Here is a 5,724-nt window from a genome sequence, read left to right on the forward strand (position 1 = left end):
CAAACACACACTCTGTGCACTGTGGTTTCTCCCACCAGCCTCTATGGGAGTGTTTTTCAACCTTTTGTTTCAGTCACAGCGCCCTTTCAAAGTCTCCAAAATCTTGAGGTGTCCCAGCCGAAGACCCCATTCACACTGAGCGACATTGTGAATAACGCGCTTTTTCAAGCGATTCCGTGCTGAGCGGCATTGAGCTACAATGCGCGATATTGAGCGACAGTGCACATCTTATCGTGCTACGTAGTGCAACTTATGGGAGGGACTTCTTCGCTGCTACATTGAGCTGTAACCAATCAGCAACGGTCTTGATGTGACATCATTCTTTCTTTCCATATTGCTGTGCAAAAGTGACCCTTTCTGTAGCACAAAGTCGCGCAATATTGCCGGTAATGCGGCGGCGTGCTTTACACCACGGCATCCCACGCTTTGCATTGCACTTGGTGATGTGCGGCTTGGATGCAGCTGCTCGGCCATGGAGACCCATTCCATGAAGCTCTCTACGCACTGTTGTTGTGCCAATCTGAAGGCCGCATGGAGTTTGGAGGTCTGTAGCTATTGACTCTGCAGACAGTTGGCGACTTATGCGCACTGTGCGCTTCAGCATGCGCTGACCCCGCTCTGTCATGTGACGCGGGCGACCACTTCCTGGCTGAGTTGCTGGTGTTCCCAGTTGCTTCCACTTTGTTATAATCCCAGTAACAGGCGACCGCGGAATATTTAGTAGCCAGGAAATGTCACGGAACACCTGAACCCAATGATTTGTAGGGGTGTCCCAATACTTTTGGCAATATAGTGTATGTATTCCTTCTGTGTGTTTAGCTGTTTGCTCGGAGCTCCCCTTTATCATGGGAACAAAAACTAGAGCTGGGAAACTATAGAGCGGCGCACATGACTTCTCTTATGTGAAAATAGTTGAAATGTTTCTCACGAGATGAAGTAGGAAATTATACAGGAGAGGGACGGAGATCACACAAGGAGACATTCCATCTGAAATGCGGAATAGTAAATATTCGTTAATCACTATGTGCCGAAAATTCCGAGAACTCTGTGTTTTGTTCTATCGCAGGCGCAGCGTCTCTCTCCGGTCATGTGACGTCTTGTGAAATTGCCATTCTGCAGCTTGCCAGTCAGATCCCGGAATCCTTCTGTGCCGAAATTAATTGTCCCTCTCAGCTATAGAGTATGTGTGAGCGCGTTCCGCCGATAATACAAATCACGGGCGGGGCTCGCGTGCTCTCGTGCTATTGATCGTGTGTCATCGATCAATCAAGTCATTAGGGAAGTCACTTGGTTTTTGTGAATTGAGAATATTGTCTTTTCTTGGCACCAACTACATACAGATTAGACATGTAAGCTGCGGAAAAATTCGGTACGGTTCGGATATTTCGTTATTTCGGGATTCGGGTCCGAAATTCAATTGGGTTCTGGGGTTTCGGATTTGGAAAAAATCCGAATATTCGTTAGTTTCGGATTAGTTTACGAATGAATATTCGTTGCGAAATGCACAGAAAATCAAATACAGCTATTAATACTAAAGCTGAGTCTCCCAGACCCGAATGGCATTCAGGAGGTCCCAAATGCCATTCGGAAATTCGGATCCCAAATGCCATTCGGGTCTGAGAGCCATATACATATAATACTAAAGCTGAGGCTCCCAGACCCGAATGACATTCGGGATCCGAATTTCTGAGTTGCATTCGGGACCTCCTGAATGCCATTGGGATGTGGGAGCCTCAGCTTCAGTAATATATGTATATGGCTCCCTGACCCGAATGGCATTCAGGTGCTCCCGAATGCAACTCAGAAATTCGGATCCCGAATGTCATTCGGGTCTGGGAGTCTCAGCTTTAGTATTATATGTACAGTATATGGCTCCCAGACCCGAATGACATTTGGGAGCTCCAAAATGCATTAAAAAAATTCAGATCCCGAATGCCATTCGGGTCCGGGAGATTCACCTTTTAATATCTGTAGATGGTTTTCTGTGGTATTCGCAACGAATATTCGTAAACTCTTCCGAAACTCACGAAAATCCGTATTTCGCCCGAATCCAAAACCCGAACCGAATTGAATTTTGGATCCGAATCCCACATCCTAAAACAACTAAATATCCGAACCGAACCAAATTTTTCCACAGCGTACATGTCTAGTATTATAGGTATATACTGTACGTGGCTCCCATGTTGCCGTAAGGACAATTCGTGTTCAGACCCATTCGGATGCATTAAACCGAAAACCGCATCTGATTGGCCAGAAAAGTCACATGTCCGACGCAGAAACCGAACTTCGGATTCGGACGCATTCGGATGCACTGGGATTCGGAAATTTGGATGTATCCGAATTTTGGAATATTCGCCCGAATTTTGATTCGGAACTAAATGAATCGCACATGTCCAGTATAGATTGTACAGCTGGGTTTACCCTTCTCTGATCCTGCAGGTTGAGTCAAGACAGGCACAGCCACGGACCAAACCACCTGCCTGGCACAATGCATGGTAGCACGCTGGGTTTCGCTGCAACACACGTGCATCAGAGCGGCACTGCAATGCCATAATGCACATGAAGTAATGTTGTGCTTAAAACCTTGTTCACACCGAAAGCGCACCACGATCGCTAAGAGACTTCTCCCCACGTTCTGGGGGTGGGAGGTGGCGTGGCGGTGCATTGAATTCAATGGCACCGCTTCCACGCCCCAAAGTCCCCCTCCCCCCCCCGCCCTCAGTGCGATCGGACGCATAGCAAAACTTTGCCAGCGTTTCGTTTCCACTGCAAACGCAAAAAATAGGGCTTGCTCTATTTTTTGAGTTTGCAGTGGAACGCAAACGCTGGCACAGCTGTACAGGCACAGCAGGTGTACAGCGTTTGGGCACAGCGGGTGTACAGACACGGGAACTCAGCACAGGGCTAGTGGGAGCCCCTCATAATGGGCACAGCGGGTGTACAGACCCGGGAACTCAGCACAGGGATGGTGGCGGCTCCTCATAATGGGCACAGCGGGTGTACAGACCCGGGAACTCAGCGCAGGGATGGTGGGCACCCCTCATAATGGGCACAGCGGGGGTACAGACCCGGGAACTCAGCACAGGGATGGTGGGGGCACCTCATAATGGGCACAATACAGCGTTTGGGCACAGCGGGTGTACAGACACGGGAACTCAGCACAGGGCTGGTGGGAGCCCCTCATAATGGGCACAGCGGGTGTACAGACCCGGGAACTCAGCACAGGGATGGTGGCGGCTCCTCATAATGGGCACAGCGGGTGTACAGACCCGGGAACTCAGCGCAGGGATGGTGGGCACCCCTCATAATGGGCACAGCGGGGGTACAGACCCGGGAACTCAGCACAGGGATGGTGGGGGCACCTCATAATGGGCACACAGGTCAGATTACCTCCGGAGCAGGAGAGATATTTGTCCGTGGACACAGAGAGCTTGCATCCATGGAAAAGCATCTCTCTGGTTCCGCATGTAGTTATATTATGCACATTTACATGTGGAGAATCACGGACAGCTACGGCCGCTGTCACTCTGCCATTAACTTGAATGGGGACTTTGGTCGCATCTGTACATACACACCTGTCGCAGGAATCCCCAGACACCTGTGCGCATGAGCCTTTACAGTGCTTGCACTTGTATATATGCACCTAAGCAACCCAAATGTAATTTCTAACAGACAGTTACTCAAAGAAGGGACTCCGGGCACCAGTAATTCTCTCTGTGTGTACTTCTTAGCATTCCTGACGCTTCTATCACTGCTGTTTCAGCATCGTTATTAGAACATTTGGATGCGGTCTGCATGACACCTCCTCCTGTGAACTGGTATTAACTGAACCCGCATCAAAAAATTATTGATATTGTTTCTCACGGTGTCAGGTTTTTCTAATTCCAAGAAAGCGTGTGATGCCGTTGTACATTGCACAATCTTGTATCAGGTCAGTCCAGTTTTTCCAGTAGACAAATGAGCTTAATTAGTTAAAGTCCTTAAACACTGAAATTTTTTTCCCACATTGATCTCCTTTATATAGGGACTGATCCTTCTGCACCTCAGACAGACTTCTCCACACTGTTCCTTCCCTGGCAGATCTTAAAGTCTCCAGACTTAGAGAAAGACGCGGCGCTCCCGTGGTAAATATATACCAGTAGTACTTTCCAAGCTGACCACTTCAGCAAAATGACCATATCTGGTGCATTCGGATCATACGTCGGGGTCGGGTCCCAATTCTTGAGTACGGCCTTGCTGACCTTCTCTCTTATTGGAATACAAGCAATTTTAGACTCCAACTTTACATGTCCAGCAAATGGATACAACACGGTCCTTATAGGCTTCTACAGCCTCTCGTTCTACTTGGGTCCGGCCATCGTCTTCATCTTTGTGGGATTGTACTATTTCCCTGGCTTCCACAAGGAGCAATGCTGCCCGTGTTGGTCCGGCGATTGGGCTTGTATCTACGTTGTCCTGAAGATTGGAAAAGCTCCAATGATTTGGCTCCTGATTGCGATGACAGATGGACGGTACCTGTCCTGCTTTGTCAGGGCGGTTTACAACTATCAAGTAGACCATGACTTGTACTTATTCATATTTAAGGTAAGGGGGTCATTCAACGCAACATAAATGTTAACAGATGTTTATAACTAGATACAGAAATGTAAAAATTTACTCAAATTTGCACTGCACTCTATACATCTAGTGCTGAGAGATCATCTAAAATGTTCTTTCCCTAAGCTAGAGGATCCTTGAAGGGATTATTTGCATTGGATGTATTATTTGCATGTGTAATATTCTAAGAAGAAGATATAGGTGATTAATGACAAGTTGATCAATTTTTTAAAAAATATCACATAACTTTAATAGCAACATATTAACTTATCACTATAGTACATTTTATGATTAGATCAGATAGAGTATAAGTATAGAGCGCGGTGCAAATTTGTGTAAGTGTTAACTGAAGTGGAATTTCCCTGTTGGCACAGCAGCTGATACACGTGGGCTATTAGGGGATAGAGCATAGATAGGAGCATGGATACCACCAAATTGTATTCCAAAAATTTAAAAACCCGAACAGCGGGAGTCACTTGATATGTTGTACCGCTCTGTAATGCTCTGGACTACAAATCCCAGAGACGTCAAGCTTATCCCAAGGACGAGCCCAGCTGTAAAGCTTGGCAAAACTTTAATTTCTATTTGTTGTCTGTTCTTGCAGTAAACTTCAAGGAAACTGACCCAGTAGCATTTAAAAGTACTTTACTTGGCGAAAATGCTGCGTGTACAAACTTAGTTACAGGAAAAAGCAAACAAATACATCAACAAGACTGGCTGCTACAAACATTCACATGCACCCACTACACTATCTTCTAGTACAGTAATACCTTGGTTTACAAGTAACTTGGTTTGAGAGCGTTTTGCAAGACAAGCAAACATTTCTGAAAAATGTTGCCTTGATATACAAGCAAATGTCTTGCAATAAGAGCAACATTTTGTAGAAAAGCACCACCCGAATAAGGCTGTAGCAGTGCGAGCGATGAGACTGTTTAACAACAATGCAATGTCACATTGGATAGATTCCTTGTTAAGGTTTCACAAAATTAAAAAGATTCCATTGAGTCAAGAGATATCAGTGATTCCGTTAGTGACAGTGAAAGTCGTCCTACACAATAATCCTCCTCTCTCTTGTCCCCCTCACACCAGCCACGAAGGTACCGGTAATTGTTTTATTTTTCTTTATAT

This window comes from Nanorana parkeri, unplaced genomic scaffold (assembly GCF_000935625.1).
Source record: "Nanorana parkeri isolate BGI_ZX_2015 unplaced genomic scaffold, ASM93562v1 scaffold748, whole genome shotgun sequence".
NCBI classification, from domain to species: domain Eukaryota; kingdom Metazoa; phylum Chordata; class Amphibia; order Anura; family Dicroglossidae; genus Nanorana; species Nanorana parkeri.